This window comes from Numida meleagris, chromosome 3 (genome assembly GCF_002078875.1).
Source record: "Numida meleagris isolate 19003 breed g44 Domestic line chromosome 3, NumMel1.0, whole genome shotgun sequence".
In the NCBI taxonomy this organism is placed as follows: domain Eukaryota; kingdom Metazoa; phylum Chordata; class Aves; order Galliformes; family Numididae; genus Numida; species Numida meleagris.
Window position 1 is genome coordinate 49271724 of NC_034411.1, and position 15151 is coordinate 49286874.

The 15151-nt window shown below is 35.6% G+C and overlaps 1 long non-coding RNA gene across 1 annotated transcript; it reads right to left on the reverse strand.

Moving 5' to 3' along the window:
- Window positions 5224–14165, reverse strand: LOC110396564. The gene is made up of 4 exons (XR_002437058.1): window positions 14128–14165; window positions 9878–9968; window positions 8330–8445; window positions 5224–6364 (listed from the first exon to the last, which is right to left on the reverse strand). It is a non-coding gene; the product is annotated as an uncharacterized LOC110396564 (long non-coding RNA).

Consider the following 15151-nt stretch of genomic DNA (forward strand, 5'->3'; position numbering starts at 1 on the left):
AAAAAAAAAAAAAAAAATCAACTTTCAACAACGAAGACTTTTTTAAAAATTGTGTTCTGCCTGTGCTCATTTTTCTTCCCATCATAAGAAATAGGTCTACTAAAGAGTTGCTATAAAAAAAATTGTTTACTGAAAAAAAATGCCAAACATTTTGGCCAAGAGAACTTAGTACAATTTTAGACAAAGCTGACTATTTTGATGTCCACAGTAAGACTGCCATACAGCAAACCATTTCTTGTGTACTTCAGATAATCAGGTTCTATTTCGGAATTCTCAGCAAATAAGACAAGTTCTCATATCTCCCAACCATGAAAAGATAGTTCTGTAAATTTTTCCTAGGCTGAGATTATAATTTCCTTCTCTTCAAAGAATTACTAGCCTGTTAGATTTTATTTCGAAGTCACTGTTTAATGTGAAACAAAATTCAACTCTATCTCAGTAGAAACATTGCTCTAGAAATTTAAACTAAGTTGTTCTTTGCAGAAGGTATTCTGAGGAAATTCAGCAAAGATTGCAAGTAAAAGTGATTATCTGAATATTTTTGGAGGATATATTTTGACAAATAACCAAGTAACCAAATTTTACCTTATCTTACACAGATGTATAAGTCAATATTTATTTGTGTTGAATAGACATTCAAAAGAGTGAGCTTTTCACGTTCTAAATAACAATAATAAATATCTGGTTCAAAAGACAGATAAAATCCAATCTCTTTTGGCTTTACAGAAGTGCTTATGTTCAATGTCCTGTGGCATGAAGTCATTTTGGTTCTACGGTCAAAGAATAAATGACATTACTTTATGTACTCTTGATTTGTAACTTCTAATAATCCAATTGAGTTTAAATGTCCTGCTTGATCACTGCAGCTGTAAACAAAATCAAACACCAAGACTTCAGGAAAATTTTCTTGTTAAATCTACATTGAAGAAAGCTTCATTTTTACGTACAGTTCCTGACTGTTGCAGCTGCCACACAGGTAGTGAAATAACCAAGAGACCATATGGAAAAAAGATACATACTTTTATTATTTTTTCTTATTATCAAAAAGAAGCAAGCTCAATAGCTTGAAGAAGAAGAAGTTCTTGAAGAAGAACATTATTCTGTTTTTGTATCTTGTAGTAACAAAAGCATGCCTATAAAAATCCCTATTTCAAAACTAACCAGGTTTCTTCAAGCTAATTGTAGTAATCTTATTCTGCATGAAAAAGAATTGTTCAAAGTATAAAATCTACAAGCGCACTTGACTTGCTTTGAGATATGTTGTTCCTCAGAAGGCTATGAGACTGCAGGTTCAAATTTGAGGTCATGCTGCAAAAGCTCCTGAGACAAGCCTATAAACGCAGCTCTGTTATTATTGATCAGCTCTACCCATGCTTTAGTGCACTTATCTGGGATATGAGACCTACTGTTGAGGTATGCTGGTATTCCCTACTTACACAAACTGATTGGAAGAAGTAGTTTGGATTTTAGGGGAAAGATGTGAATAGTATTGATCTTTCTCCTGTTATGAAATACACACAGAAAAATCCCCATTGGGCAAAAAGCAAACTTTCTGCTTGCACATCTGCCAACAAGTAGGCTCTGAAATCGTGGAAAGTTTTGACATATGCCCAGCATACTGAATAGTTTGTATCATATAATAGTGACCGTAGAACGTATTTCAACATAAAGAACATCCAGAAGAACTGATTGACACTGGCTAAGTTTTGCCACTTTGACCTCACTGTGCTAGAATTAATGGAGATTTTGAATGCCTTCAGTATGACTGTGAGTGTTATCAGAATTGCTGCTTTCAAAACAGCATCCTATAAATCAGGAAAAAACCTGTATATTTTCTTTTGACATGAACATAAATGATATATTTCATGTTGACATCTTCCTTCTGTAAGTTTCAGAGACTTCCAGAGATTTCATTCTTAATACACGTCAGAGTAAATTTTAGTAGAATGCATGAAACATTTGTGATCCAGTGGGAACGATTAAGTGCCTTAGACTGAATCAAGTTGTTCACTCTTCTGTTTTAAAGGACCTTTGAAGGACCATTTTTTCCCTCTGTCTGAAGAAGTGGAAAGGAAAAACACATTCTTACTGGAAACAATTGCTACTGAATTCATTTATTTCTTTAGACTGGTTGCTTGTAAAGCACACTCAGAATTTTCTTCAGGGAAAAATACTAGAGAATCCTTTGGTAGAGACATTTCTGTACCCTTACTTGATTATCTGCTTCAAGCAATATGGAGCACAATTAATTAAAAAAAGGCATCCCACAGCTAATGAATTTCAGGAACATTTTTTCCCCTTAAAATTGTAGAGATCATAATTTCTGAATGCAGAAGCACTCATTATTGCTACAGGGATACTTTATGAGAATGAACCAAGTGGCAAAACCAGAAGCACAGGAAAGCAAAACTTAAATGCATGAAAGATTAAAAAAAAAAGATGAGTGGGTGTATATGAAAACAGATTTCAGAGTGGCCTTTATAATGCTGTACAAATAAACTGATACAGACTTATCTCTGAAGATTTCAAACTGATTTTACTGGGGAGAAACTTACACTAAGCCTAATGTAGAACAAACAAACAACAACAACAAAAAAAACCACAACCAAAAACATACTGAGGAGCCTCGCTAAGCAGTGTTTGTCAGTGTGGTAATTTCTGCTCCAGCTTTCCTGTTACCATGGTTACCTGCTCAGTTTCCACTGAAGTCAGACTATGTGGCTTTATTTGCTTTGGAACTTGCAACATTTCCTCACACTTTGTACTGCCAAAATGAACATAATGAAAATGTTTGGTATCCTTTTCTGGTTTCTGTGCCACCACACTGATGGTGAGTATGTGCTTTGAGAGGTTGTATTCTCACCTTGGTGGTCCATTGCTTAGAATTGTCTAAGAGAGTTCTGGCATTTGGAGAAAACATGGGGAGTTCCAAGGGTGCTGCTTAACGGTAGCATAGACCTTGTCCTAAGTGAAGATAATTTTTCAAAGTAAATGACTCAGCTGTTAGTATAAACCTGAGAGATCATGAGTAGATAAGAAGCAGTCAGTGTTGTTTTGTCAGGACAAATCACCTCAACATGCCTAGCTGCTTCATTTGGTGGGATAGCTGCCTTGGTGTACAGAAAGGGGAATTTGAGACACTACATGAATTTTAGTATTTTTAGAGACCTAGACAATAGCAATCTACATTAAATCATTGTAAGTTAATTAAGATTAAATTATTCATTTATTGAACATTCCTCCAACTTTAGGAAATTTCAAATGAAGTCCTGTGCAAGAGCCTAATCTATATTTCAATCAGTTAACTGGTGAGATGACAAATCATGTGGATTAAATTTCTGGATGACACTAAACTGTGAGGTGACAACAACTTCACAACACAAGTGGGCTTTAAAGAATTACCCTGCAATCAGTAATAACCAGTTGTTAAAAAGGTGCAAATGCTCTGCCTTGTGGAAATTACATCTTGTTATACAAAATATATAATTATGGAATAAGATGTACTACATCTGGAACTAAGATAGCAGTATATGATCTGAATATATATCAATAATGACATGGTAATTAAGAAAATGTATCCTTCTAGATGATGTAAATCACTAAGAGAATATCTAAGGAATAAAACAGAGGCATTCTTCTCTGCTAGTAGTGCTGCAGCTTCAAGTTTTGAACTCTTTTAAGCAATATGTCCAATTCCGGGTGTGAAATTTTAAGAAAGGCTCACAGCCTTTTTAAAAAAAAATAATTGGAATGAATCAATGGGAAAGCAAGAAAAGTGACCTCACGTAGAGAAAGGTGTCATAAGTCTGTTAAAGAAAAAGTGCAGGGAATTTTATGAAAGGTGAAAGGAAAAGGTGAAATATGAAGTGGAAATATGATGCCACCATGCTTATATGCAACAATTGGAAACATCCTCAGAAGGCAGGATGAAATGCAGTTAACTTGAAGTAACAGAGATTCAGTTTAAATATTGGAAAATTATATTTTAACTACAAAGAAGGAAAACAATTGACACAACTTGTCCAGAGAAGCCTGGAATTCTGATCACTTGCAGACCTTATGAGTAGTGTTCTCTGATGTTTGTGAGGGGAGTGAAGAAACTTCTTACTGAGTTCTCAGTTATCTAAGTAATATCTTAAAAAGTTGTTCTCTATCTGGATTCAAGCTGTTTCTAGAAGAGGGTTCCTTCAACTGCAGCTGAGTGTGACAGAGGATATCTTCTCTGACACAGGAGAATATCACATTTTAAGTGCACAAAATTCTGTTTTGTGTTGGATTGTCAGACACATTCAACCTCAGTCTCTCTATCCATTAGAGGAATTTTCTATTCTCTGAAGAAACAAAGCATCTTCTGTAAATAATTTGGTACTAGTCATACTCAGATAAAGCAACAAGATTAAAACACCTTAGGAAATTGTTTCAAAACCAAGACTGAATATAGAAAGACTTCCAACGAGGAAATAAATAGAAATTTCATCCATTACTGAAGACTGTTTGTAGACAGAAATTTTACTTAGTCTGCTTTTTCTTTAACTGCCTAGGCATTAAAATAAGACATCAAATCTTTGTTGTTGTGTTCTTGTCACCTTTAGTGGTGAACCAGGCAGACAATGGAACTGTAAAAATTAGCTTCAGATTGGTTTTGTCATTATTTTTTAAAATAATCTCTCAGGAGACACTGGTTATCTATTTGCTCTGTTCAGAAATGTATTTTTAAAAATAATTTTGTGTGGAGAAAAGCATATCTGTAATTTGACATCAGATGCAGTTCTTGGTTTGGTTTGAAGCAAGTAGTTAGACTATTTAGCAATCCTAAATCTGCCCCATCCCATTATATTGTCTGTCTTTTAAAGAGTATCATGCACTGATTTTCAAGAAACCATATTAAAAAAATAAAATGGTAGAAATCAAAGGTTGAACTGATTAACTATTTCAAGTAAAAAGCACAAATTCCCTGCTGTTACCATTTGTATGGTAGATCACATTGAATCCCTCTGCCTTTGAAATTTCAAGGTAGATTTAAGAGGTAATATTGATGAAAAATAAGAGTACCATATTGTCAGTCTAATTATTAGAGTCAAAACAGAAATATATATATTCTTAAAAGAAGCAGAGACTATCATCTTTAAATTCCTTCTCATATTATTTAACCAGTTTTTGAGCCCCATCGTATGCCACACTTTTAACTCAAAAAAATGGTACAGAAACCCAAGTTTTAATCCATTTCAGATTCAAGCATTTTTAATTCAAGTAAATAGCCACACAGCACATCACATAAAAAAGCTTGACCTACAGTTTCTCTCACATCCTTAACCCAGTTTCCTTCAAGTTATGATAGCTTGACATTTCTAGCTTAACCAAAAACTACTTTTCTGAAATCTCTGTTCTGAGTCCGCTGCTGGATGTCTGACTAAAGACTCCCATTGGCTTTAATGAGCTGGAAATCTGCTTCTTACAACTAATAAACATAGACCACTCCAAATCAGTATCAGACGCCTAATTATGGATACACCTAATTACAGACTCTGCCATTTGTTACAAGCAAACATTTATCTCACAGGATACAGTTTTACCTAAGCAAAAAGCTTCAGTACTAAAACTGATACTGTGAAATACTTCAACTACATTAAAATACAACTATTTTTCTTCCTATAATTCTACAGCAGTGTTTTAAGCATTAGTGTAAATGTATTCATGCAATATTTAACCCAACAGTCATTTAGGAACTAAGAAAACAAAGTTCTGTACATCCAAAATTCTGTCAAAAGTTTACTCAATTTGTAGGCTCAGGACTCCAGAGAGTCCTCCCTCTCAGGGCAGGTTCAATTTCAAGCAGATAATCCAGGTGACTGTGGCACATCTGAGTTAGCCTGCCCAAACATAATCTGTATTCTTTGCCCCGTTTATCTCAGTAAGATTCCTCCAAATATGACTCTATATTGTTAACAGAACATGGACAAGAATGTCCACTAAAGTTGTACTGAAGCCAAACATTTCTGGTTATTTCATTTTCTCAAGTAGATGACTAAAGCCAGTTTATTGCTATACCAGGGAATTAGCAATAAATATATTTATTGTTACTGTATTCGCTTGTTTCATAGTGACTCGATTCACTGCTATAGCACTGCTGCAGAGAGTTTACAGTCTGATTGAAAGAGATTATTATTCTCCACAGGAACTAAGCACAGAATGATTTTTTTCCTCTAATTCTTCCCCCCCCCTCTTTTTGTTTTATCAATTTGTTTTTTTGCCATGGAAATTGGTTGAACAGACAGATGTTCTGTGACAGTAGATGATGTATCTCAGATGTACATTCACTCTGCATGGTATAGGCAGGTTGGAAATTCGCAGTGAAGCATATTGCCTGGGGAACATAGGTCACATTACTCAGAGATGAGAGATAGTGATTATAGTAAGTTAGTTTAGACAGTAAGTATGGTAAATTAGTTCTCTCTTTGGATTATATTGCCTTTATAAAGAAACAAGTCATATTTCTGTTTTTACTTAGTAAAAGCAAGGCTTTCTAGTGGAGAAAGTGGAACAAAGAGGGAGAAGATAAAAAAAAGCTCAAACAAAAAAAATAAAACAATACCACTGCTTTTATCAGCAGATACATCTATTTCTTTCACTCATATGGGATAGCGAGTATTATCCCATGTATGGCACCGTGATTTCAGAAACCCTCTGTGATTTCTTGCTCTCAGACTTACAGAGCAAACTTGCTGCATAACACTGTTACTGGTTGCAGGATTATACCTATGTCACCTGTAAATCATTTGTTTTACCTGCACAACATAAGAGATGCTCTGAGAACTCTGGATGTATTGCAAGTTACAAGATTTAGAAAGCAATGAGTTTAGTGTTTTTTCATGGTTAAAACAACTTTTCTTTCACTAGTTGTAATGAAAGCCTTCTTCAGAGAGGCAATAGGAAGGAGAATCCAGATATGAGCACCTGTTCCACACAAAGTCAAGAGCAATAAGGGAAATTATTAAGTTTCCAGGATATGAGGTTTTAGAGACTTTTCCAGCTTTTCTTAGGATTCCTGTGACATATAACTTCTGATTTTTAGTGGGGAAGATATCCCTAATAAAGCCAGAGACTTTCACAACTGTTTTCCACATAATTATGCAAACAAAGGCATTGGAAACCTAAGCAGAAAAACAAGACATATTGAGATGAAGGAAAAAAAAATGACAAGCTTGGGAACTCACTCTAATGGATCTCAAAGCCTACTTCAGTTAGGGCCTGGTTGTGAATTTATACTCAAAAGCATCCTCCAACATAATTGCAATTTTTCTGATGTAAACCAGCTTCCGCATTTCTAATACATCATCACCAATACAGGACTCCCAGCAGCACAGATCATATACTGAGGGACTGACCCAGTAAATCACTTAACATCCACCAGTGTTTCCTTGCTGTGATCTGTGCAACTCTGGCTGTACAGTAAGCAATACCTGAAGTAGATATTTTGTCAAATTTTTGACAGCTGTCAAATGCAATACCATTATGTGCTTTTGAAAGTGCTACTAGGAGGTTTTAATGTTAAGAAAGGGAGGCCTGAAGAAATGAGTGCCACAGTTTTTGAGCCTCCTATGAGAAATTTGAACTTAACTGTCCATCTGTAAAGGGAGTCTGAGTTTATGAAACCGCACAATTTATATGCTGCGCAATTTATGTAGTGCAAACCAGCAACAGTAAAAACATAGCACACGTGCTACCTTTCTCCACCAAAAGTTCTGCTTCAGCAAACACACACTTTGAACAGTTCCAAGTGAGGTTAAAACCAGTAGTATTGCCCTTTTATTTATATTTTGATTTTATATCAAAACTCTGCTCCTTTCATACAGCCTTTTTGTATAAAACAGGTTTATGTGCATCCAATCTACAATCTTTGATTTACCCTCCATTTTTCACATAACTATCCAATAGCTTTTCAGTTCAGTTGTTTTCTGTGTATTGATTATCTGAGGAGAAATTAAGTTAATCTATTGATTACTATTTCTGTTTGGGTAATTAAATTTTCAGTTCAGTCTTCTCTTGCACTGTGCTGCTGTTAGAAATGTGGCAGATTTTAGCCCAGCAGGTTCATAGCTGCAGTTTCAGTAAATGGCAAACTGATTGATTTGTAGACAGCAGAGCAGGTGAAGGAACTAGCAAAGTGCTGCAGACAAACCAACACCATAAATGTTATGTGTAAGCAGCAGTTATACCAAAATCAACTTGTGCCCTATCTTTGCAAGTTGTGCTTGCTGAAGAGGATACTACACGTCATTGATTGAGTGCTCCCTCCTCTACTCAAGTGAAACACCCCCCTAAGACTCACCAAAATGAGCTTGAGGCCTTATCTTCATCCAGCTGAAGATGTGCATTTGCAAATGAGTAATTCTCCTGAACTCTGTGTCAAACTTTCTTCATCACCACACAGATCAGAAACAATTTCTTTGAATTGAAAAAGTGTAAACACTGCAACTGAGGACAAAACTGATCCAGACACATTGAGCGGGGAATTAAGGCTTATCTCAAAGTTAAACCATGTTCTATGACTGCAAAACATCTAGGAGAGACTTTAAACACCTAAGAAATATAGTTAATTCCATATTATTACTTATTAATTAAAACCATCCATATGTACTCTCACTGCATCTGAGAGCTAAATCGAGCCCATATTAGGGCTTCAATATGTAATTGTCCCCATCAGATGTTTCACATTTCCTTTTTCTGAGATTGTTCCAAAAAGAATGAGAAGCATCTCCAGATTTCTCTTGCCTCTATATCTTGTATTCATGAATTCCACCTTTCAAATATTTTGTACCAAGTCAAAACTTAATTGTGACAAGAGGAGAAAAAAAGAATAATAAATTACAAATCTATTATAGTTTTTACCTTGCCCCAGATATGAAATTTTGTTTTGTATTAAATATTTTATCTCATAATTACTTCTTGCATTTTTGTTGCAACAAAGAAAATAAAGTATATTCACAACATATTGTTATGTCCAGATGAGAAATAGGCTTAACCTAAACTGTTAATGTAGAAACCTTGGGTTATTCCTAAAATTACATCCCAAGAGAAGAACTTCCACGCTCATCTCTTCTCTGCTGCCTATCAGAAGGTGTGGCAAATATTAAGAGTAATTCATATCATTTGCTGTTTACAGGTGTGCGTGTCTGTATAATGGTAGGCAAAACTCAGAGCTGCTGCATCCACTAAAGTGGTCAGACAACTCAGCATAATAAATTGGAGAAGGTAGTAACTATGCCTACTGACAGTGTTCCACTACACTGATGGGCAGTATGTCTCCCCTCTACCTCCAGATCAAGCAGGCTATTGATTTGGGGTTTCTGTATTACTCTTTCCGGAAGAAGGGCTTTCCCTACTTGCTCCCTTGACCACAGATTTCTCTTATATTAAACTGACATATCCCAGAGCTCCTCATGTCACAGTTTCACTTTCCATCTACCTATATTTGCCATCTGTTGTCCTTTTTTTTCCCCTCTGCTTATTTCTCAATGCACTATCATTCTCCAGAACTGAACTTGGAAATTAATGGCAATTTCAGCTCTCTGTCTAAAAACAGCTTTATCAGACTGCTAGAAGTGACTTGCATTTTCTCCTTCATTCCTTGAAATCCTAGTCAGCCCGGAAGCAGCTCAGCTCTGTGCAATTCTTGCATAATATACATGCATCACATTGCACATGTGCACTCGCATGCTGAAATGTGACAAGCTTAATATTTTTATGAACATAATAAGCCTTGACACATTAGGTCAGGCTAACTGCCCAGCTAATGCCACTCCTCATTGCCAGCTGTACCCAGTAACAGATGTTTCAGAATTTGTAAAGCTCCCAGAAGAGAAAATTATGCAAATACATTCCCATGGCAGGGATATCTTCACTGGTCCTCTCCCATAGCTTGTCCTGTGTTAGGTACTGGGGGCCGAGTGACTGCTGCACAGCCCACCCTGCAAAAAAAAAAAAAAAAAAAGAAAAAAAAAAAGAGATACTTCTGATCGTGGGGAAGCACTAATCTCTAGCCTTCTTGTATGCTTCCTACCTCTAACTAGCCTGTTGGAGTTGCGTTAGAATTAACTCCCATTTCCTTGTAAAGAGACTAAACAGGAGGAAACGAGTTATTATACGAAGCTTGTGTTCAGTTCAAAGTAAAGATGGTGATGGTGGAGATTTTTGTCAGTATGTCTAATCTGCTGAGGAATTTAAGAATGACTAAGTCAGAGTAGCAAAGCAGTGGATAAGACAACTTAGAGTTGTGCTGTCCGTATCTGAGGTTGGCGATTTCACCTGTGATAAATCAGTATACAGTGGGGAAAAGCCATAGTTCAGTATTCAGTGTCACAATTAGTTTAGTCAGAAAAAGCAGAACTCCGCTTTCAGTTAATGACTGTACAATCCTGCCCAAATATTGCTATGCAGGAAAAAAAGCTTTCCAGCATACTAATTTGAGGCAGTTCATACGCTTCCTAGTTTTTAGGCCAGATAACTCTAGTTTGCTTTCACAATCAGATTTGCTGATCTGAATGAGGAAAGCAGAAACTAATTTTTGTAATGGTGGTTACGATCAGAGAAGACCACATCAAAACACATTCACTTTTGCACAAGATGTGCTATAAATGTTTAAATTACAGAAGTCCTAAACTGCAGCTGCCTAAAGCATAGAACTTCTGATAAGCAGAAAATGTTAGTATTGCACAATTTGCTCGAGGATTCTGTTTAAAATACTTCATCCTGGATTTATGCAAAGCTACAAAGAAAAGGGTGTGTCAGTGTGGAGACTATTTTCTGTGGCTTTCAGACATGAGAACAGTTACTTCAATATGGGAATAAACACAGGAAAACTGCAACAAAAAATATGTTCCAGCATCTCTGCATTTAGCAAAGAAACCATACATGTCCAGCAGAGTCCTGCTCATGTCTCACTGACATTTAACTGAACCAAATGCAATTTTCTTACTGGTAATATTTCTAATAAAACTCAAGTAGGTTCTTCATATATAGTCTTGAGACATGCAGAGCAGTGCTGCAAGCTGCTTCTTGGATAGCAGGATGTGTTTTCCAGAAATTAAGTGAAAGCCAGAAACTATCTGTATTAGCATTTGAAAAGAGATTCAGTGTTTAGCTGAAAAAAAACCATTTCTTTCAGTAAAATTTCTATTCCAGATGTTAGCATTTAAATGGAGCTCAAACTGCTGTAGGAAAGGAAACATACATCTGTAGCAGGAGGAGCAAAATTCACAGATAGGAACAAAAAAAAAAAAAAAAGAAAACTGAATTCCACATTCCAGCCAAACCAGAATTCAAGTTAATGGTAGGTTTGTGAGGAAAACAAAAATATTCATTTTGTAACAGAGAGGAACATGACCCTAACTGGTATCTGAGGAGAAGCAGTTGTAAAGACAAGTAAAACAGAAAACTGGACTGGAAAGTCTTGATAAAACAGATCTGAGATGACGATTGTCTTGGAAATGCAAGTGGCAGGCTGTCCAAAGCGTAGATGGGAAGAAATACAAGAACACAGAATGACCAGATGATTGATTTATAAAGAGAACAATTAGAAAGTATTTAATTAAAAAAATCAAATTAGAAAGGAATGTCTCGGGAAAACCCAAGTTAAGGATAAATAAAGCTATTGTTAAGGAAGCTACACATGATCCTTGAAACTACAGAAAAAGGATGCCATCATCCCAGTTCAGGTGATTCAGAAACAGGAAACAAGTATGTTAAGCATAATAATACTCCAACTGACAGATTCAAAATGTCCAAAATACACTTGATGACAAATGGTCCAGAATACAGCTTTCTACACTGCATATATGAAATGCTTTTCACCATTCAGTAGTACTGCTAAAACAGAACTCAGGGGCTCAGACACCCTACTTTATATTTCAGTTATTTCAGTAATTTTGCATATGATGGGACTGAGATGTTGGCTCTATCTTGATGTAGTTTGCTAAGGGTGACAATAAATCCTTTTTTTCCCCAGCATCTCTGTACATAGACTAACTTTCTTAGAGAGAAAGGGACACCATAAATAAACAGGCATAATTTCCATTTCACTTCTGGCCAAAGTTGCTATTCTGAACCTTGATTTCATGTTGGATACTGATACTGTTTTATCTAATTTCCATAAGGAACTTAGAATTACTTCCCTTTAATGCGAATTTCAATTGTGTTGTACTTCTTACCAGTGATGGGTAAGGTATATGATTCCCCCTTAACGAAAACTGGGTTTGTGGTTTCAAGCAAAGTAATCATGCTTTAGTTTGCATAACTGTTCTTCATTCAGGAGAACGTCTAGATTGTAATAAATTCATTTAATTCAGATTTGTCAAATAATGCCAAGAAGCTTTGCTTGTATTCAAAAATCAGTTCATATGACATTACCAGTGATTAAACTGAAGAATTAGAGCAATCATCATAATGCGTTAAAGCTTTCTATTTTATAACATCAAAGGTTAAACTCCAACAAATAAGGACAATGCTTTGCTGTAAAGTAGTAAATTTAAGATGAAGTAGTAAGTATGCTTAATTGCATCTTCCCCAGTAGTAGTAAAAAAAAAAAAATGACAGTTTCTGTTTTAGCAAAATGGAGTTTATTACATTAAGACCTGAGAAGAGCATACTAAAGTACTAGCTGAAAAGCCAGTTTATAGGAAGGGAAACAGAAATAGCTGACAAGACATTATTTAAGCTTTAAAAATGTAGGCAATGGAAACACTATGTATTATATATAAATATATATGTATAATGATATATTATATGATATAATGTAAACACTATATTATAAAGTAGTAATGCTGAAGCCATAGGGTTATCTCACTTGTTTGCTATGGAAACCCTTTCACAAAAGCAAAAATATAGGGTATATTTCAAAATAAAGTTTTTCATTTTTCTCCAGTTTAAAACTAAGTTGTCAATACTGAACACTGGAAGTGGCCAGTTCCACAGAACAGCATCCTCTTTCATTTTGTGTGTGAGGACATGTTTGTATGTTCATAATGCTTAATTATAGAGTTTAACTGACAATTTCAGGTAAACTTTAAGGTAATGTCTTCAAAGATTTTCAGAAGAAAAACACAATATTGTTGTCAAAAGTTGTAACTTAATTGTACTTAATGCTTTAAATGAAGCAGGAGTTACTGGCTGAAAGTTTCAGAATTTCAAGCAGTGGGGGAAGAAATAGCTTACATAATTATTGTTTGGTTAATTGCTTGAGTAATAGAAGTTTTGTCCTACTTACTAGGAAGAACCACTGATGAGAAACTGACTTCTTGTTGGCAATTAAATCATGACTACACAGTATAATAAAGTCACAGCAAGATTACTAATCAATTTTTGGAAGAAGAGTAAAAACACTTCTTCAAATAATAATTAAAAAAACTGCTGGAATATTTTCAAAAGAAAACAAAACTCTAGCTTAGTAATAACTTAGAATAATGTTTTTGTAATAACATTTTGTATTGATTTGATTTTACCTCATGACTACTGAATAGGTTGCAAAAATGGATATAAATATAATAGTGAGCATTTTGTAGCTAGGGAATGTCCAGCTACATAAAATTATCTTATTGGCAGAACCTTCTAATGCCGAAAGTAAAGTAAAAACATAACTGAACACACAGACATAAGGAAAAGTCCTTCAATGAAGGACTCAAATCTTTTATCCAGTAACTATAGTGAACACTTGATTTAAGCCACAAACTACAATTCAGTTAAGGACATTTTTGTTTTCTCCTCACCTCATTTTTAGGAAAAACTGATGTTCAAAAATACCAAAACAACTAACAAGGCCTAATCCAATTCCCCACTCTCTACCATGGAAAAGCTTTGCTGATGAACCACATACACACCAGAAGACCGATGGGAGTGCCTCACCTCACTCACATATCAGCAGGGACATGAGGTTTTCACTGAATCCACTCCTGCATGCTGTTCTGTTACAAAGAGGTATGAGAGAAACAAAAACTGCTGCCTGCCTGACCTGTAAGTTCCTCCAGTTTACAAAGTAATTAACTGTATGGCAAAAGAAGACAATGACAATGCCTTTGAATGGGATACAGGCCCTGTGTAGCAATAGCAGACAATAAAGAAGGAAAATTGACTCACCCCCTTCCAGGAACAGCTTCAAAGAAGTACAATTCCTATCAAAAGACACACTACTCCCTCAGCTGCTAACCCTTAAATGAGGGTGAGGAGGTGTGGATCCTGGCTCCACCCCTTCTGGTCACTCAGGTGCATTGTTTGCACCTGAGCTCCCTGGATTCACCACACCTTCTCACCTGGTATTCAACCTTTGGTTCAGGCTATGACCTGGCTATTCCATTGCATTAGTAAAGACAAAAACTGAGGAGACGGTTTGATTCATTCTACCTAGAATTTTCAGAGTGAACAAACCTCAGGTTTGGTCATTATTGACCAAACTCATCAATGATCTGCAAAGACTTCTTGATACTTATCTTTCATTAAATAAATTGTAGAAGAATCGTGTAATTAATCTTTTAAAGTGTTTATTCAGTTCCCAGTTGACCACTGAATGAGGCTGAGATAGGTTTTGTGCCAGTGAAAAGAATAAACAAACTGATATGTTTCCCATGCAATTTTTTTTTAAGTTTCTCTTTTCAAAAGCTCATCAACAGCAAAATCAGTTTCATCATGCAAAGATCACGAGATTGTGGGATAAAAAGGTGTCAAAGCACTTGCCAAAGCTGATAGTAACAAAGTTTTGCAAAGGATAAGATATTATATCTGGCTGCTTTGATACGTGTGCAAAGGAGTGAATGGGTGAACTTTGTCTTTAGGGCCATGTTTGAGGGTAATGATGGTGCAGTCTCAAATCCACCACTGGCATGTCTCGTTTTGTAAAGCTGGAGCTGGTGAAGAATAAATCAGCACTGGACAAGGACAAGAAAAAATTATTTTGGCTGTGATCTTCATGAAGTTGTATCCAGTTCAAAGAATCAATTTATTTGATAATCTCAGAATCTTTCCACAAATAAGGACTTAACAAGCAAACAAACAAGTAAATAAAATAATGATAATTACCTGTTGCTATGAAGCTTTATATTGAGTAAGATAAAACTTGCACTGCATCTACGGGAAAGTTGCTTCTGGAAAGAATCTAGGTTAGAAA